Raw genomic sequence first — 21,888 nt, forward strand, 5'->3', positions numbered from 1 at the left:
AGATAGCCCCGCCCTCCTGTCTGTCCTATAACCCTTTTTTGCTCTGAAGGTTTACAAGGGGGATGGGTATATGTGGTAAAGTATTTCCCAGTCCATGTTCTGGATAGGATCCTCCAGGTTAGAGTAGCTGGAAAAAAAGAAACTATTAGGTGTAAGGGACCGCCTTAAATTGTCCTCCACAGTGTCAGTGGGAGGGCCAGAACAATACAACCCCATCTCCCTGACTCCTAAGATACCGGACTCTTCAGGGCAGTGTGTCATGTGACCCTTCCTGGCTCTTATGATTGGCGGAGAAGACTGACCTACCACTGCAGCCTGTTCTGTAAGAGGATTGCACTACAGCTGGAATATGGGATGAGAATGTTGGGACCTTTTAAGGATTATAGATTCTGGGGATTTCCAAACTATCAGATGCCAGACTAAAAGGAATTTTCACCCACCGATTGCTTTCATTCCATTCTATAAGCTGGAGCTCAACTTTGTGTGATACTCCAGTCATGCCAGGCACAGGCGCTGGTAACCAGAATGTATGAATATATAAAAAGTTTATCCCTGCGTTATGAAATGATGGTGGTGGAAATGATTTCCGCAGCGGATAAGAATAACGTAGAGAACAAAAGAACATTTCCTACAGAACATCCTGCTCTCCAACCAACAAACCTCCAGATACGGAGATAAGGGGAAAGAGAAGACGCTCGTCAGCATATAAGGAAGCATCAATGGTAAACACATGTTCTTAATTCTGTTTCTGGGAAAGCTGGGTGATCACATAGCAATAGGGCCACCAAAAAAGTTAAAATCTAGGTAGTTGCCCATCCCCTTATAAAGTCTGAAAAAGTTGAGTGTCATCCTCTATGGGAGATGTAATAGTGGCCATACTGCTGGTCACACAGCTTTCCCAGGGAGCAGATTTCTTTTAGTTTCAAGACTGATCCAAAATTTAAAAAAAATGTTCAATTCCCGGTGGAAACTCCAAATATGAGATTCCTCCAGCAGCCCTGCATCGGTTCAGTTCACGGAAAACAATTCTGATCTCATTATATTAAGCAATTGCCATATACGTAAGTGATTCTCGAATATATTCTGCAATGTGGTCACAGTCAGAGCACTTCTAATAAGCCGGTATATCTCTTCCTGGGAAAGCTGGGTGATGACTAATAAAGCCTCCCATCATGCTGGTCAGTTTCCCTAAACTTCAGAACCACAATTGTTACCCTTTAGGCTGTGTTCACGCTACATAAAAGGTACACAGCGTATCCGTCCTGGGCGCCGCAGTGAATTCCGGTCAAAAAACTGCACCAAATTGCGGTGCACTTTTTCCGGCCAGAATGTCCGCTGCAGAAAACAGAATGATTAAATAAAAAAATAAAAAACACATACTTACCCTCTGACATTCTGCAGCCCGGCCTCCGGGGATGATGTTTAATCCCATGTGACCGCGGCAGCCTGTGATTGGCTGCTGCGGTCACATGGGGTGAAACGTCATCCTTGGAGGCTAGCCTGGACAAAGCAGCACAGAATTCTGGGTAACGCAACATCTGCTATTTGTTGCGGGTTTTACCTCCCCATTAAATTCAATGGGGAAAACCTGCAACAAAAAAGCAGCGATTACGCAAATACAATTGACAAGCTGCGACATAAAAAAAAAAAAACTCACCTTCTGAGCGTTTTTTTTCCGTGCATCATTTACGCAGCGCGTGGAGGAGGTTTGTTCATCTCGGCTGCTACTGTCTTATGCTGACGATTTTCCGCAACGGAATCGGTAGTATTTACACTAAGTGTGAACTTACCCTAAAGCCGTGTTTCATTCCCCCATTCCTAGATCACTATATTAGAACTGGTCAGAAATACCCTTCAGGGTATCAGGAAAGCTGGGTGCCACCCACTAGGAGCTGTAATAACAGTCGTTTTGTTTGTCATAGATAAAACCACCAAAACAGCAGAAAATTATTGGCACAGGAAAACAAACGCAAGGACTTTTTATTTTAAGGTGGAAATGCCCTTAAGGCGGAAATGCAGAACACAGCAAAAAGGAAACGGCACTTTTTGTGGGATACAGTTAAAATCCTACAACAACAGTTAAATGCTGAAAGACAAGGTTCATGTACCAGCCATAAGCCGCACTCTGTTTGCATTTGGCAATCCCCTGTGTAGAAGGAGCCAACAGCCGGCAGAGTCCCAGGGCTGATATAAAGTTTCAGGAGTGAGGCTGGAGTGCTGTGCGGAGGATGAGAAGGTTTCTGGAGGGGGTGCGGGGGCTTAACTGGATCATTTCTAAACTTGATCATTAGAGAAGCAAATCCCTACTCATTAATGAATCTGTAATAACACGGATCCCGGCACTTTATAACGATCCTAGCAGCTGCAGCAAGAAAACCAACGGGGGTGGGCAAGGAGACGGTGGCAATATAAAAGGGTGCATACTAAAAACTAACCCCCATATTAAAATCCAGTCCATAAAGACTTACGTAACATGTGGTGTGGTAGAGAGAGGAGACAGAGGACCCCATAGCGAAGGTCAAACTGGGTCCCCCATTATGGTTCCGCGTTTTGCCCCCTAGGACCTGGTGTCTGTTTTCCCCTCCGCGCCCTTTCAATGACATTTAGACCAATTCTCACCCCCTTGATTGCCAACATTGCAGTTTATCTGGAGTGGCGCACAAGTTCTCATCCCGCGGGTTGCAAATTGGGCATAAATTTGGGTGCAAATTAGAAATAAAAGTGGGTGTTCCCAGAAGGTTTGGTAGACGTCCCCATGTGGATCGGGAGTGGGGCTTAAAGTGTCCTGCGAATGGGGATGCAAATGTTGGAAGGTGTGGTAAAGGTGATGGGATCAACCAGAGATGGGCCCATTCTTTCCAAGGACCCCGAAGGAGCTGCATGGGCTTATTTTTCTGGTACGGACGCCCATGGCTCCACAGATATTGTTACCCAGCTTTCCTAGAGTACTGAATAGTAAATCTACCTACATGTAATATGAAATTAGTAATGGAGGATCATTTACTGCAGCAAAAAGTAGGATAGATTAATGAATGGACAGATTTGCCTTTCGGGACTCTAGAAAAGCAACCATATTCATTTTTTTGGGAAATTTTTTTTTTTTTTCAGCCGTTTCTTGAAACGCAACTTAAAACTACTCAAAACCCACATCTGTCTCTGGTTATCTTCATGTAATAATATTTCCTATTACTAAAAGACTAATGAATCACGATGCTTCATGGATTTTACAGTATTTGCAGGACATTCTCACGTTTCATCTGTCAACAGCTCTGAATCAGACAGGACAGCTGAGAGATTTGAGGCACCTATCACACGGTAACATGTGGGGCGTGAAATCTCAAATAAACCTAATACCCATTAATCCAGAGAGCTCAGAGCAGAAAATCAGACATCATCCAGACCAGAGTTCTAGGTCCTCCTGACAAGCGATAAGAAAAGCCAGATTCTTACATCTCTTAGGAATGTTCAACAAATCCCTTATACAAAAATGGAATTCCCTCCATGGTGCAACGAAAAAGAGTTCCACATTTATATTAATGCCCCTATATACAAGAATATAACTACTATAATACTGCCCCTATATACAAGAATATAACTACTATAATACTGCCCCCTATATACAAGAATATAACTACTATAATACTGCTCCTATATACAAGAATATAACTACTATAATACTGCCCTCTATATACAAGAATATAACTACTATAATACTGCCCCCTATATACAAGAATATAACTACTGTAATACTGCCCCCTATATACAAGAATATAACTACTATAATACTGCTCCAATATACAAGAATATAACTACCATAATACTGCCCCCTATATACAAGAATATAACTACTATAATACTGCTCCTATATACAAGAATATAACTACTATAATACTGCCCCTATATACAAGAATATAACTACTACAATACTGCCCCTATATACAAGAATATAACTACTATAATACTTCCCCTATATACAAGAATATAACTACTATAATACTGCCCCCTATATACAAGAATATAACTACTATAATACTGCCTCCTATATACAAGAATATAACTACTATAATACTGCCTCCTATATACAAGAATATAACTACTATAATACTGCTCCTATATACAAGAATATAACTACTATAATACTGCCCCCTATATACAAGAATATAACTACTATACTACTGCCCCCTATATACAAGAATATAACTACTATAATACTGCCCCTATATACAAGAATATAACTACTATAATACTGCCCCTATATACAAGAATATAACTACTATACTACTGCCCCCTATATACAAGAATATAACTACTATAATACTGTCCCTATATACAAGAATATAACTACTATAATACTGCCCCTATATACAAGAATATAACTACTATAATACGGCTCCTATATACAAGAATATAACTACTATACTACTGCCCCTATATACAAGAATATAACTACTATAATACTGCTCCTATATACAAGAATATAACTACTATAATACTGCTCCTATATACAAGAATATAACTACTATAATACTGCCCCTATATACAAGAATATAACTACTATACTACTGCCCCCTATATACAAGAATATAACTACTATAATACTGCCCCCTATATACAAGAATATAACTACTATACTACTGCCCCTATATACAAGAATATAACTACTATAATACTGCTCCTATATACAAGAATATAACTACTATAATACTGCTCCTATATACAAGAATATAACTACTATAATACTGCCCCTATATACAAGAATATAACTACTATACTACTGCCCCCTATATACAAGAATATAACTACTATAATACTGCCCCCTATATACAAGAATATAACTACTATAATACTGCCCCTATATACAAGAATATAACTACTATAATACTGCCCCTATATACAAGAATATAACTACTATACTACTGTTCCTATATACAAGAATATAACTACTATACTACTGCCCCCTATATACAAGAATATTACTACTATTATGCTGCCCCTATATACAAGAATATAACTACTATAATACTGCTCCCTATATACAAGAATATAACTACTATAATACTGCTCCCTATATACAAGAATATAACTACTATAATACTGCCCCCTATATACAAGAATATAACTACTATTATGCTGCCCCTATATACAAGAATATAACTACTATAATACTGCTCCTATATACAAGAATATAACTACTATAATACTGCCCCCTATATACAAGAATATAACTACTATAATACTGCTCCTATATACAAGAATATAACTACTATAATACCGCCCCTATATACAAGAATAGAACTACTATAATACTGCCCCCTATACACAAGAATATAACTACTAGAATACTGCCCCTATATACAAGAATATAACTACTATAATACTGCCCCCTATATACAAGAATATAACTACTATAATACTGCCCTCTATATACAAGAATATAACTACTATAATACTGCCCCTATATACAAGAATATAACTACTATAATACTGCCCACATATACAATATAACTACTATAATACTGCTCCTATATACAAGAATATAACTACTATAATACTGCTCCTATATACAAGAATATAACTACTATAATACTGTCCCTATATACAAAAATATAACTACTATAACACTGCTCCTATATACAAGAATATAACTACTATAACACTGCTCCTATATACAAGAATATAACTACTATAATACTGCCCCTATATACAAGAATATAACTACTATAATACTGCTCCCTATATACAAGAATATAACTACTATAATACTGCCCCCTATATACAAAAATATAACTACTATAATACTGCCTCCTATATACAAGAATATAACTACTATAACACTGCTCCTATATACAAGAATATAACTACTATAATACTGCTCCCTATATACAAGAATATAACTACTATAATACTGCCCCTATATACAAGAATATAACTACTATAATACTGCCACTATATACAAGAATATAACTACTATAATACTGCTCCCTATATACAAGAATATAACTACTATAATACTGCCCCTATATGACCAGACTGCACCACAATGTTACGTGTAATTGGGCCCTTATTGTGGAGAACCTAGTAAATATATCTGTTAACATTACCGACCCATTGAAATGAAAGCTGCTCACGTTATGGAGGTTGGGGCTTCTCTTACTATATTATATACTAGTATATGCTATATTCCCTATCTGGTCTTGGCTCACACAACGCTGTTTAATCTAATTTATGATCTATCAAGAGTTAGGCCCCATGCACACGACCGTAAAAAACCTCCGTTTTTGCGGACCGCAATTGCAGTCCGCAAAAACTGAGACATTCACTTTCATTGAACACTGACACCTTTCCGTAGCACTACGGAAGGGTGTCAGTGCCGTGGAAATGTTCCGGGAATTATGGAACATGTCCGCTCTGTCGCATTTTGCGGGCCGTGCTCCCATACTTTGTATGGGAGCATGGCCCGAAAATTCGGCTGTCAGTCAGCGGCCGCCCGTGCCCGCAATCGCGGGCCGTGATTGCGGGCACGGTCGTGTGCATGGGGCCTTAGGCTGGATTCACACGAGCGTGTGCGTTTTGCGCGTGCAAAAGGCACTTAACAGCTCCGTGTGATGCGTGGCTGTGTGGTTTTCTCGCAGCCGCCATCATTATGACACTCTATTTGGATGTTTGTAAACAGAAAAGCACGTGGTGCTTTTCTGTTTTCATTCATCCTTTTCACAGCTGTTGCGCGAATTACGCGCGTCCCACGGAAGTGCTTCCGTGTGGTGCGCGTAATTTTCACGCACCCATTGACTTCAATGGGTGCGTGATGCGCGAAATATGCTCAAAGAACGGACATGTCGTGAGTTTTTAGCTGCGGACTCACGCAGCGTAAAAATCACGCACCTGTCTGCACTGCCCCATAGACTAATATAGGTCCGTGCACGGACGTATATCCCGTTCGTCTGAATAAGCCCTTATGGAAATAGCCTTTAATTGTTGTTTTTGTTACTTGAGAACGTTGTCCCATAACATACAGATCGTGTTCAGCTCTGGGTGGGGATATTATTTATTCTTTCATTAAAAATGTTTTCATCTTTTCACTTTCTGCCACGTTCCCGTAGACTAACAGCTCGGCGTTATATACAGCGCTATGAAGCGACAGACATAACGGTAATGATGCAGTTTGGTCACAATCTGATATAAAAAGGTTTATAGCCGTGTCGCAACATTATCTCTAATCAGACCCCCCACCCCCCCCCCTCATAGACATTGGGCCTCGTCTATCAACATGGCCTTGGAGATAGAACGGCCTTCTTTTCTAATTTTAACACATGAGGGTCCACCATGCTTAGGGGGTCAGCCATCTTCGGCACGCCGGCTGTTGTGAAACTACAATTCCCAGCATGCCCTAACAGCCTTTGGGTGGAATGATAAACTTTTGTTCAAAGCATGCTGGGAGTTGTAGTTTCAGAATAGCTGGAGTGCCTAAGATTACTGACCCATCAATGTGTAATTGGTAGATGTCCGGGCCCCAGGACCCCTACCAACCAGCAGTATAAAGGGGGCCCCTTCATTGTTTATCTAGGCATAAAGGCTCGTCCCTACGTGCAGTTGTGCCTGGTACTGCAGATCAGCTCCATTGGAAGTCGGACCCCCACTATCCTAAGGACAGTCCATCAATGGTTTTCCCAGACAAAGCTAATTTAATGTATAAGATATGATACCATTTCCAAGACTTCTGCTTTGTGTCAGTGAATAGAAAACATCCTTGTTGACATCCAAAGGCTAAAAACTGTACAGACCCAATACTTCTAACAGCCGATTCGATACTATTGTAACTAGCGCATTTAGGCAATCCTCTGTGAGCTAAACACATCAACGTGTGTCTTTCCTGTCCTGTTACAATGTATCATCAGTGAAGCTGAAATTTATCAGCCTGGGGAAGAGGATTGTCTAAGCTGATATAATTGTAGCAAACTCTCAGCAATGAGACGTTTTAGGCCTCTATGGTTTTTAAGCCTGTGGATGGAACCAATAATATTTCTATTCACTGACAGCAAGCATTTTGAAAATGGTGTGGAATTTAAACACAAAGTATATTAGAAATTTGCAGAACTTTTCATTATACAATGATTAATCCGGTTCTCCGGATTTATAAAAACTGGAAACCCCTTCAATCATAGAGTTGGTTTCTATCATTAGACTGAAGATTTACAAGTCTACACAACATGCAGATTTCCAGTCCTGACAAGTTCCTGAAGTTTTCGCACAGGTGTCAATATGAGCCACTGGAGAACACAATGTTGAATCTTAATTCCTATAACGTGTGGCTATAAAAACGCTGCACACGTTGCAGATCAGTGGCAGCCGCTTGATTGACAGCCGCTGCTCCATAGCCTTGTATTACACCGCTCCTCCTCATCACCACAGATTAGAGGGTGGACCCTGGACACATAAAACTGTCACCATGGGTGGCAGCTCCGCCATTAACCTCCTAAAGACAACATGTGCACGTGATTACAGGCCAATGTGTCCAGCGCCTGACAGAGGGCAGCAATTGTAGATTATTTATACTCCATATAATACACTGCATGCGGTGGTCTGATGGAGGGGGCTACAGACATAACGGAGGGGGCATGGTTCAGTTTTATTATGGTGCAATTTGCAGGCCATAGACAATGAACAAGTCCCAGCCCAAAGTAGTCTAACACCCCAACCCCCATCATCCCTAAAATTAAACAACCCAAAGTCCTGCTACTAGGACCCCATGATACATACTAAGGGCCAAATCCCAACCCCCATCATCCTTCCAAATTAAACAGACTGTGGAAGGTCCTGCTGCTGGGAACCCCATGATCGGCCCTTACATACTACGGGGGAAATCACTGAACACCTGTCACCGATCTGCACAGGATTGACACCAAACCGCTCCAGAAACGCCCCCTTTGAGTATAGACCCAACTTTTTTGCGGTCCGATTTGCGGGAAAGTCCTGCCAAAATTTGGACTGTTGGCAACTGGCGGTGATCGATAATATCCTGTTTGGTGAGGCTGCGGGGGAATAACACATTACAAGGTGCCCATGGAAATCATCATGTGGTGGCTCTCCCTGGCTAATGGGGGGTTCTATAGGGGGACCCCTTATATTACCTCCATAAGCCCCATAGAGACCAATAATGCATAAAAATTGGACAGATAATGTCTGGAATCTTGATTTATGGATTTAGATATTGAGGAGTAGCAGTGCCCGTAATATAGTGCCCGTCAACGGAGCTTGGGTCGAGAGAAGTTTCAGTGCCGCTCTTCCCCTTTCTCTCCAGGAATCTGCTATCTAAGGAATACTATCCCCCCTCCAACTGCTAAATTATTGGGTAGGGGGGGGGGGGGGGTTAGGCCTATTAAAGATGTGTTTAGGAAGCGGGATGAAGGTCAGACAAGGGCGAAGCGGAGTTACTACTAGTCACCATGGGAATAATCTCATTTTCAGGTTACTATAGGAGTATATACAGCAGGGCCCACCAACTTTCGGCACTCCAGCGGATGTGAAACTACATCTTCCAGCACGGCCAACCAGCCAAAGGCGTTAGTTTTCCAGCCAAAGGCTGCTAGGGCATGCTGGGAGTTGTAGTTTCACAACAGCTGGAGTGCCAAGGGTTGCCAGCGCCTGGTATAGCAGAACGGGGGCTCCATTTCAAGTTACGGCATTTATTCACACACACCGAGAAGATTGGCACGACCCTCGGCAGGGTCTACCTTTATTTGCTTGGTTCTTAACATGCACGGAAACTGATGGGGCTGGGATGTATAAGGGCAGTCCCCTACCCTGCTGACCCTATAACAGCCACCTCTATGGTATATATGGCCTTGTATATCTCTGATCAGAAGTCAGTGAAAATCTTACGGACGGCCAGTCGATCATTATTGATCATACAAGGTCCATGACTCTCATAATGTGCTATCAATAACTGCAACAATGTAACAACTAATGAGCGGGTTTTCTTCCCGCGCACCTGTCACCACATATTTTTGTCGATCTCGTGATCCCTCAGGTGACGGTTAAGCCGCCTCTGACATCTGCATCAAAACAGAGGCTGTAAATCTATCTATTGCCTCAGCATCTCGTTACTGAGGAGATCCCAAGGGTTCACTCTCATGTTCCGCAGGTCGAGGAGGTAAAAATAAACGAGCTGTATACGCAGCGGCCACATCGACATAGCAAAATTTTTTTGCTTAATCCTATAATTACAACCACATAAGTCACACAAGCTGCAATTTGTGTCTTTCTCATGATAGAAATTTGCCAGAACGACGGAGCCGAAACCTGTCCAGTCATATAGTTAGCGTGTGTGTAACCGTAAGCCTTAAAGGGGTTGTCTACTTTAGACAACCTGATAATGAGTTGGACTTGAGGTTCCCATAGTAAGCTGATCACTAGAGGTCCTGGCCTAGGAGTCCACATTAGGGTATGAATACTTTTTCAACCATACGTTTATTGCCCAACTACATCTAGAATAGAAATAGAGTAAAGTACTGAAGGGTGGGACTACATACAGGGTTTGTTTGTAGTCTGTAACCATAGAAACGCATAGGTCTGCATAGGAGCTGTGTTAACAACGTAGAAGTTTGTATTTTTCTGCAGCAAAGTTTCTTACATTTTTGTTTTAGATGCAATAGGGCAATAAATATGGTTGCAAAAGTAATCATACCCTTTAATATTAATAGAGAGATATATTTTAGAATTATTCTGGTTTGCAGGGCAGGTTGTCCATCCTTAGAGAGTCAGAGGCTACTGACCCACCACCTTACTCTTGCCACTGCTCTTAGGCTCTGTTCACATCTGCTACTGGAGCCTCCGCCGCAGATTCCATTTTTGATGGGGAAAAAAAACTGTGCTGCATGCAGTGCTATACCTTAGAGCTTTATGTTCAGCGTATATGCCGAATGTGCTCAGAGACCGAACCAAAGCTTAATATCTTTACTCTCACTAACTACTGCCCCCTATGGTGAAAAATATGGGCCTGTTAAAATAACAATTTCATATGTGACTGACATCAAATCCAGGGCAGATTTTTCCAGGCTGGATATACATTAACAGTAGTGGAGACTAATCTAGTATTCTCTACCTGAAATGTATGCATAGTGCCTTAAACCAGCAGGGGGAGACAATGAGCACAAGAGAAAGCTCCTCCCAGTGTGAGAGAATATGAAATCTGAACCTTAATGGGAGGGATATCCAGGATATAAAAAAGTATCACGCCAAATATATATTTTTTAAATGCCTTTACCATGTCGTTTGGGAATTTCGGCCGTGTCACGGATGTCAATATGAACTGTAACCGGAATTGCCCTTTAACATTCTCCGCCGCTGCCAATCCTCATTGCTACCCATATAAAGCAGCTTGTAGTTTTGGATTACCGTGACATTTCCCCCTCACTTTGCGGATTAAGCGAAGGGGGGGGGGGGGGGGGGGTTTACTGGGATACGGGCCTGAGCGGTGTTATTTGCTGGGAATCAGGCACAAGGTTAGACACGGGGTTCATTAACATTCTGAGGGCAGAGTACTGATAGATGCCCAGGCTGGAGCTGTGTGTCTTATGTCGCCACTGGCAGGGGCAGACGCAGCGTTCCGTGAAATGTACCGAAGTAGTGCTTTAACCTGCATTTTCCCATACTGCACGCAGTGTAATGGAGCGAGACGGAAAAATATATTTTATTACATGTAGTTTCACGCTGCATTAGACGTCCTGCTGGCCGGGCACCTCGGCCTCACCGTCTAATACACAGAGATTACACCAATCTGGGTCTGTTACTTTGTATCGGAAAATAAATGAGACCTGAAACAATCAGCAGGAAGAGCCTGGGAACATGAGCGGCGGCCTGGACCCTCCATGACACTGGCAGGGAAACAATCAGCAGGAAGAGCCTGGGAACATGAGCGGCGGCCTGGACCCTCCATGACACTGGCAGGGAAACAATCCTGCACCACAGGGATAAGGGACGCGAAGAACGAGCAGCAACTTCAGACGGAGCGGAAAAGACGAAGAGACAGTGTCGGGTGAGGAACGGATTCTGGGAGAAGTCCAGACGAGGATTTCTCCAGCAGAGAAACCGGATTACAGTCAATGACACGACGGTTTAGACATTAAATATCGACAAACTAATAATAGTTTTTTGCGTGAAAACCGAATGCCACTCGCAAAGCCCACTGACTCATAACGCATTTTTTTTAACAGGTTTGTGACAATTTTTTGTGGCATAAAAAAAAATAAAAAAACGTGCACATTTAGGCACATGCCATATCTGCAACTTTTCATTCCTCTCGCCACTTTGCAAAGCGCGTGGGGTTAACCGGGATGGAGCTGGGCCAGCACGTTTCTAAAAACGGAAAATGGGGTAACTTTTTTTTTTGGGGGGTAATGGGGTAAATAAATAATTAAGCAGGCGTAGATTTGATTCGGTCTCCTTAGGACTAAGAGAAAATTTGGCGCATTTTACTCCGATGTATTTCAGTTTAAGACAGGTGTGTGAAACACCAGTTCTAATAAATTCCCCCCATTGAGTCCAAAATTTAGGACACATAAGAATTGGTTGTCCCAGAATGATATGAAGCTCCGGGGTCCCCAATGCAAAATCTGTCACAGGACCCCCACCTACCATGTGCCATTCATAATACTGGTGTCTTCTCACATGGCAGAGGGGCACTTGGGACTCCTCAGACACCAGGACGTTGGTGTGACTGCTACCTCTGCACCCCCTATAACTATGTCCCATGGTCATCCAAAGACTCAAACGGTGCCCCAGAGGCAGGAATTGGCATGAAGGAGGTGGTAGGAGAAGGTTGTGCCAGGGGCGTACATAAAGGACCAGGGACCCAATAGCAAAGATAAAAATCAGGCCCCTTTCCACTGCCACTTGACACCACATAACCTGATTGGTTGCTATGAGCAACATTGCCCGTTTTTTTTTTGGTTCGGCATCTTTGATAAATGATGGGCACTACCTTCCACAAATACTTCCACTTTTTCAATGACAGGAAACACAATAGCAAGTTTCCAAGATGCTAATTTTTCTTTGAGCTGCATTAGTCATGTCAGCCCGCCGCCAACTTCCCCCGACAGGGATACAAATCGGGCATGGTGTAAGATATGACCCACAGCCCATTTAACAGTCATACCACGGTGTCCTGGCACCTCCATGTACTGGGAAACACCCACAGAAGAAACAATGTTGCCTAGTTGGTTGCAAGACTCCAGGAAGGAGACTCTGTAGCTCTCCAACTGTTGCAAAACTACAACTCCCAGCATGTTCTGGTAGCAGCACTTCGGCAGGGCATGTGTGGGTTGTAGTTTTGCAACCGCAGCATAGGGAGCTGGGCAGAGAAAAATTCAATGGGTCTTTGGGCGTGTCACTCTTAGGATTGGAGGGGGGGGGGGGGTCTAAGAAGTCAGACACCCACTAATCATAATGTTCCATGTTCCATAGCTCGCCATACGTTACGGATTTCAGACGGACGTTTTCTGTCCAACTTCGTTCATGGTTGTTCTGTGAAAGTCATCGTTCTGGGTGACCGCTCCGATCTTTAAAAAGATAAATCGACCGATCGATCGCTGCCTTGATCTGTGGTCAGATCGGTTGTTTGGCATGATCGACTTTCCAAGACAATGACCGAAAAGTTCCAAAATCAACTTCTCCACAGATCTCGATCTCCGGACAGTTGTAGTATGAAAAATATGCCTTTAGGATAAATACACACACGCAGATTTTTGGCCAAAAATTTCTGCAACTGAAAATCGGCTCCATTCATCCGAAAGGTATTTGTAGAAATCCCTGCGCCAGGTGCAGAAACAACCACATTCAGATAAATTTAAAATGATTTTTCAGTCGCTGAAATTTATGCAACAAATGCCGCATGTGACTGCACCCTCGGGCCGGGTTCCTATGCAGCATTAACGCTGCAGAATTTCCGCAACGAAATTCTGTGTGGAAATTCCGCAGCATTTACAGTAGCAGCAAAGTGGATGAGATTTGGAAAAGCTGATGCCCACGCTGCAGGAAAAAACCCGCAGCGTAAACTTTAATAAATTGACCTGCGGTGACGAATTTAATTCTGGCAATTTATGCTGCGTTTTTGTTGAATTTCCGTTGTGGGTTTTTTCCCATTGAATTCAATGGGGATGCAAATCCCCCAACAGAAAGCTACGTGTTGCGATTTTTGCGGCAGCAAAAATTTTTTACACATTCAGCATTTTTTTAAATTATGGTTTATTAAATTAAAGGGGACTGCAACTTTTTCCACTTTTCTCGGTCATTTTAATCAACTCCAAAATGGGAAAATCATTCACACACAAGTCACGAGATTTCCCCGCTCAACAGCAAAGCGATGCAAATAAATACCTTCATGTATGTGTGACCGGAGTTATACACTTATTAGCTCCACGGCTCAGTCAGCACTAGAGGATGATGAGAGTCTCTGGACATGCTTATACTGTAGTCATTTCCGCTAATATCTCATGATATAAGCCCCTCAGTCATCACATTATTATAAATTCTCTCCAGCTGTATATTAGGTTTACGTTGATCTGGAAAATTCGAGCCGCCTTAATTATTATAACCATTATAGCTCCAACAGAGGTGGTCACCCAGCTTTCCTAGAGCCCCAAATGGCATTTCTGCCGAGTTATACAGTGATACTGGGGAATGTATATGACATAAGCATATTTATCACAGCACTCTAGGAAAGCTGGGTGTGTGATTCAACGGCGGCTATATTGATTGTCACCCAACTTTCCCAGATTGGAATATATAACTAAGAAACGTTCAAAGCTCTCACAAGGGTTAAAAAGAAGCCCTCACATCTCCTGACATGTCTGTTTTGGTAAATAATTGTATTTCCCTTGAAATAACGATTCCGGAGCATCTTTTCTTAGTATTTTACGTTGTCCGTTCCTCTGTTATTCCTCCTAGAAATTTATAAATAAATTGACAACTGGGTGTTACCAGTTGGGGGCGTGTCCCTACACAGACTGACTGTCGAATCAGAGCTGAGAGTGGGACTGTATTGGGACACGCCCCTTCGAGAAGAAGGACGGTTGTCAATTTATTCATACATTTCTAGGAGGAATCACAGAGGTACGTCACAATGCAGAGTTCTCAGAAAATATTTTCCAGAAATGTGATTTCAAGTATTTACTAAAATAGACAAGCCCGGTGGTGACATCTCTCTATTACACTCTAGGGTGCAGTCTCCATTGAAATAAATTGAGCCACTATGAGATGAGATCCAGGACCCACTTCTAGTAGCCAAGATACAGAACAGGTCGATTATTTGACCAGTATATGGTCAGCCGTTTAAATGGGAGTGGGGAGCTCGGGGCATACAGATTTCTAGAATCCCTAATCAGTTCAATGGGACCTGTATAAATCTTTATGCAATTAGCTCCCTCTAGTGGGGGGTGCAGGCAGGCAGAATTTTATTATTTATCCTTATGGCTGTGTGAAGAGAAAAGGTGGAGCTCTGTCCCTTGTGAAGATATATTATAAAATGATCAGAACAGAATTTGCATAAGCACCCCAATTTTTGGGGCTAGGACGCATTTGGAGTTCTACACCTCTGATTGTGACTCAATGCAATCCTTTAGGTGCAGCTTCACAGGTCACCTCCGACACCATTTAAAGTTAGATGCAAGTCTCCCTCAAGAGCCACTTTTTTTTCCTTGTAACATTTATTAACCCCTTATTGCTATTGCTCGATCACTTTTTGCAGATGCATTTACAGATATTTACAACAATATAGAAATTTTTGCTCACATAAAGTTCAACAAAGCCCAAGTCACACATTGCAGTTATTCTGTGTTCTGGCCGCCTCTGTATTTTACTACTCTGGCCGAATGCTCGATATTAGTAAATGAGATTTTTTTTTAATTCTGTTGCTATACAGTAGCAGTAAGAGGTATTTCCAGGAAAATCTCCAGGAAGAGAGTCGTTTTTTTGCAGTGCACTGGAGTTGCGCTTTTTTAAGTGTGTAATAAAGATTAGAATGAATTCCTTGTGAAGAAAAACATTGAAATGTATATAATACAACAGTATACAGATGTAGCAGAGCTGACTTTGTCATTGATATATTTGGGGCCGCATCTCTGGAGTCAAGATATAGAGTAGTAGTAAGCCTAATGTAGTAATCCCAACCTGCAGTCCTATGTAAAACAACACATTAAGAGTTATATCATTGATGTCTTTGTCATTTATCTATTTAGGACTGCAAGATATAGTAATAAAATAACCTACAGTCCTATGTAAAATAAACACATTGAGGTCTAGGTCAATGTTGTTTTACATAGGACAGCAGGTTAGGGTTACTACTATCACAGGATCTTAACTTAAAGCACTAAATAAATAAATCACAAAGTCAGCTCTGCTTCATCTGTATGCAAATATCTCACTTACATTATCATCATCATAACAATACCCTGGCCCTGGGGGCTATTTAAGTGATATCTCCTGTTGCACCCCCTCCCTCCTCCCTGTTGCTGACACATGCCTGTAATGTATAACTTTACCATACAAGGGGCTTTTAAAGTAGGAGCCTGAACTTCACACACTGCCTGTTACCAGGCCACCTACATGTACAGCTGAACACACTGCAATACAAAAGGGAGGAATCCAAATTAACTCCAAACACAGTCCTTAAAGATCTCTGCTAAGATTGCAAAAACTAGCAGTGGTGAATGGGTTAACTTAAAGGCACAGCACTGCTACATTTGATAGTGTTTTGCTGATATGCAATCAACATTTGCACAAAAAGTAAAATATTGACACTTATGTAAATAAATACAATAATAATAAGAATAACAATTCATATAAATAAAGACAAGATAGTGAATGTATGAATGTCAGCATGGGGGTAGATTGTAAGCTCTTCAGTCCACTGGGTCATTGACTGCACATGTAGCAAACACATGACAGCCCTAAGATGTGTGTCATTAGACACTATGCTATGTGACTGACAGGCAGAGAGAGGGGTTAATTTACTGGGATAAAATAGTGACCAGCCCATCAAAAGTGCCTGAGCTGCTGCAGAAACTCTTGAAAGACAACTGTCAATGGCACATCTTCAAACCTCTTTCTGTTACTATAGTAGAGCTGAATTTTCGGTTCCTTGTGCTATATCTCTGAATTGAGCAGGTTTAGTAGACGTCCTATGTAAAATCTTTAGAGTTTATGTGAGATCATAAGATCACCATGGGATGTGACACATGACAAACTCAGCTCTGCTACCTCTGACAAACTACTACATCTCTATACAGTAACAGATGAATGTATAATAGATAAGACTCACCCTGGTTTGTTGAATGGAGTAAACTTTGCAGCAATTAATCCCACTAAGAGTTGGAGAGCAAGAGAGATGGAGTAGTAGTAGTAGTGGTAGTGGTGGTGGTGGTGGTGGTAGTAGTGGTGGTGGTGGTGGTTCAGCCCAGTCTAGGAGTTTGTCCAGCAGGGTGGTGAAAGTTTTAGTCCAGGCTTCGGTGCAGGACACTGGGTGTTATGATCCAGGGATTGAGTGTAGGGTCTTCTGCTCAGGGTGGTAGTGGCTGCAGTCACATGCTGCCAGTCACCCAGTATATGCCAGTTATTACAAGAGTGAAGCTCTCACATACACTGTCTGTCTCATCCAATACAAGGCAGTGTGTCTCAGACTATTGCACTGTGCAGTCTGCTGGTCTCTCTCCAGCTGTAGCACCACCATCATCATCATCAGCAAGAGGAGGGGAGAGGAGGAGTGAGCAGTGCTCAGCCTCATTCATATCACCCAGTCACACAGCTCCCGTTATACTCCACACCAGTTACTATGTATCATTGGGGATTCACCAGTCTCTCCAGATTTCGTGATCAGAACTTTTTTTGCTGTGATCACGTCCAGAGGTCCATATCTGACCTCCAACAGTTTGTATATAGAACATAAAAAGTCACTGTGTACGTTACTGATCTTATACTCATCCTGAGTAACATCCTGCATTATTTATACTCCAGAGCTGCACTCACTATTCTACTGGTGGAGTCACTGTGTACATACATTACATTACTTATCCTGTACTGATCCTGCGTTACATCCTGTATTATACTCCAGAGCTGCACTCACTATTCTGCTGGTGGAGTCACTGTGTACATACATTACATTACTTATCCTGTACTGATCCTGAGTTACATCCTGTATTATACTCCAGAGCTGCACTCACTATTCTGCTGGTGGAGTCACTGTGTACATTACATTACTTATCCTGTACTGATCCAGAGTTACATCCTGTATTATACTCCAGAGCTGCACTCACTATTCTGCTGGTGGAGTCACTGTGTACATACATTACATTACTTATCCTGTACTGATCCTGAGTTACATCCTGTATTATACTCCAGAGCTTCACTCACTATTCTGCTGGTGGAGTCACTGTGTACATACATTACATTACTTATCCTGTACTGATCCTGCGTTCTATCCTGTATTATACTCCAGAGCTGCACTCACTATTCTACTGGTGGAGTCACTGTGTACATACATTACATTACTTATCCTGTATTGATCCTGAGTTACATCCTGTATTATACTCCAGAGCTGCACTCACTATTCTGCTGGTGGAGTCACTGTGTACATACATTACATTACTTATCCTGTACTGATCCTGAGTTACATCCTGTATTATACTCCAGAGCTGCACTCACTATTCTGCTGGTGGAGTCACTGTGTACATACATTACATTACTTATCCTGTACTGATCCTGAGTTACATCCTGTATTATACTCCAGAGCTGCACTCACTATTCTGCTGGTGGAGTCACTGTGTACATACATTACATTACTTATCCTGTACTGATCCTGCGTTCTATCCTGTATTATACTCCAGAGCTGCACTCACTATTCTACTGGTGGAGTCACTGTGTACATACATTACATTACTTATCCTGTATTGATCCTGAGTTACATCCTGTATTATACTCCAGAGCTGCACTCACTATTCTGCTGGTGGAGTCACTTTGTATATACATTACATTATTATTCTGTACTGATCCTGAGTTACATCCTGTATTATACTCCAGAGCTGCTCTCACTATTCTGCTGTGGAGTCACTGTGTACATACATTACTTATCCTGTACTGATCCTGAGTTACATCCTGTATTATACTCCAGAGCTTCACTCACTATTCTGCTGGTGGAGTCACTGTGTACATACATTACATTACTTATCCTGTACAGATCCTGAGTTACATCCTGCATTGTACTCCAGAGCTGCACTCACAATTCTGCTAGAGGTATTATATTCTCAGACATTTATGGGACATCCACAGGATCCTCACCTGATGTGCATTCACTGTGGATTTGCCAGAAATGTCTCAGATAGGAATATCCCTTTACGGGGGAAAATAAATCTTAAGGGTATGTTCACACGCTAAAGTAAAAACAGCTGTAAAATATGGAGCTGTTTTTAAGGGAAAACAGCACCTGATTTTCAGCCATTTTTAAAGCATCAAACATTTCTTGATGCGTTTTTTTTGGAGCTGTTTTTCTATTGACACAATGAAAAACGGCTCAAAAAAACTTTTCTTTTGACAGCGACGCGTAAAATCACAGCTCGTCTGTACAGAACATCGTAAGACTCATTGCAAGCAATGGGCAGATGTTTGCAGATGTATTGGAGCCGTCTTTTCAGGCGTAATTTGAGGCGTAAAACGCCTCCATTACGTCTGAAAATAGGTTGTGTGCACATACCCTAAGGGTATGTTCACACGACAGCGCCCATAACGGCTGAAATTACGGGAATGTTTTCAGGAGAAAACATCCCCGTAATTTCAGCTGTAACGCAATGTGCAGGCGCTTGAACGCTGCGTCCATTACGGACGTAATTGGCGCTGCTAATCATTGGAGTCAATGAATAACGGCTCCAATTACGCCCCAAGAAGTGACAGGTCACTTCTTTGACGCGGGCGTCTATTTACGCGCCGTCATTTTTGACAGCGGCGCGTAAATATACGCCTCGTGTGAACAGACAAACGTCAGCCCATTGCTTTCAATGGGCAGATGTTTGTCAACGCATTCAAGCCGTAATTTCGGACGTAATTCGGGGGTTAATACGCCCGATTTACGTCCGTAATTAGTGTGTGTGAACATACCCTAATATTTGTGAAATTGCGACAAAGCCACAAAAACTGTGACAAAACACGGAACGTGACCGAATAGTGTAAATAGACCCTGAAAATGCATACATGCCCTTTCCCCTTAAAGGAATATTCCCATCTCAGACATTAATAGTCTGCGTTGCGGTAGTTTGTCGCGTGGGCGAAAACCACACAAAACTGCATGCGTTTTACAGCGAATTGACACTTTTTTTTTGTCCTATGAAGTTAATGTGCGGGTGACGCGGTGTCACTGTGGAGACCTAGTCAGTGCAGTCACATGTTGAGGTCATGTGACCGCTGTATGGCGTATTCTGTACAATACTGAGACCGTGTATGGCACATGACCCGCAGCTACAATGTGCACGTGTGTATTCAGGGGGGGGGGGGGGAGCAGGAGCGCGGGCAAATATTACAATCCTTACTTTGAAATAATAAATATAATTATGTCTTGGCTAAAATAATCAAATCCAGGACAACTTGTAATAATATATAGATCATGGTTCAATTAATAATTTTCAAGACTTCTGCTTGTTGTCAGTGAATGCAAATATTCATGTTGACACATCTTGACCAACACAGCTGCAGTTTGTTACAGTGTTGCAACCCATTCCGGACGCCAGGCTGATTGCTTACACCTACATCTGAACGCAAATAGGAATGTTTCTATTCACTGACAGGAATGAACCATTTAAAGGGGTACTGCGGGGAGACTTCTAAGAACAGAAACATGCAGACTCCCTGGTGCACATCACAGGCGTTTTGCTCACATACACAGGATTTCCTGAGAGGATGGGATCCCGTCCACTATTGTTCGGGACTGTGCCAGGTAAACACACATTTTAGCGTTTTGTTCTGCCGCCCATAATATGTAGTCAGGAAACATTGGGGGGGAGTTATCACAACTTTTGCAAAGTAAAAGCGGAGCAGTTGCCCATAGCAGTCAATCGCCTCTCTGGTTCAGGGGTCAGCAACCTTCGGCACTCCAGCTGTTGTGAAACTACAACTCCCAGCATGACCCAATATTTAAAGGCTGTCAGGTAATGCTGGGAATTGTAGTTTTACAACAGCTGGAAAGTCAAATGTTGCGGACCGCTGCTCCAGTTGCTGCACAGGTGAATGCAATCAATTGTTCCCTGTTATCAGCCAAATCCCCCCCTTTATGTGACATCCAGTGCTGCAGATACATTTACATCTATACGTGCTATAACACTCCTGTACTTTTATAATGTGACAACTTTCAGCCTTTAAATATGTCATAGACACGACACTCCGGCCCTCCGAGTCTGTCACCGTGCCCCCCACTCAATTACACTGTTCTGCACTTGTTTGGTCCTTGTTGTCACCATAACCAAGTCTATCTGTCACGATTCGTCTCATTGTCTAAGTGACTGCACTGCGCTCTATAATACTCCACTGCTCATCATAAAGAGGATTCTGCCTTTCTAATAAGGCCCTGTTCACACATGGGTTTTTGGTGCGCTTTTTGACGCGGAAACCGCGTCAAAAAACTGCCGAAAACGCCTCCCATTGATTTCAATGGGAGGCGGAGGCGTTTTTTTCCATTCTTCGGGCGTTTCTGTCTCTGACCTCTCATTGACATCAACGGGTGGCAGAGAAAGCATTTTTTCCGTATTTTTAATTTATCTTTCTATTATTTATTTTGTATATTTTTATATTATATTTATATATTTTTTATTTATTTTGTATACTTTTATATTATATAACAGAGCTCTGTTTTTCTGA

The 21,888-nt window shown here is 42.1% G+C and overlaps 1 protein-coding gene across 4 annotated transcripts in view; it reads right to left on the reverse strand.

Annotated features, from left to right (window-relative positions):
- TSPAN18 (tetraspanin 18) overlaps positions 1-17,738 on the reverse strand; it is an 86,535-nt gene extending 68,797 nt beyond the window's left edge. For 2 of the 4 annotated variants that reach the window (XM_075838040.1, XM_075838039.1), the window contains exon 1: positions 17,315-17,738. The gene's annotated coding sequence lies outside the window, so the exon portion shown is untranslated. Of the gene's footprint in view, positions 1-1,790; positions 1,814-17,314 lie in introns of those variants that run through there. The other 2 variants (XM_075838043.1, XM_075838042.1) reach the window with 2 other exon arrangements.
- Between the last annotated feature and the right edge of the window lie 4,150 nt (positions 17,739-21,888).

Source organism: Rhinoderma darwinii, chromosome 9 (genome assembly GCF_050947455.1).
Source record: "Rhinoderma darwinii isolate aRhiDar2 chromosome 9, aRhiDar2.hap1, whole genome shotgun sequence".
NCBI classification, from domain to species: Eukaryota; Metazoa; Chordata; class Amphibia; order Anura; family Rhinodermatidae; genus Rhinoderma; species Rhinoderma darwinii.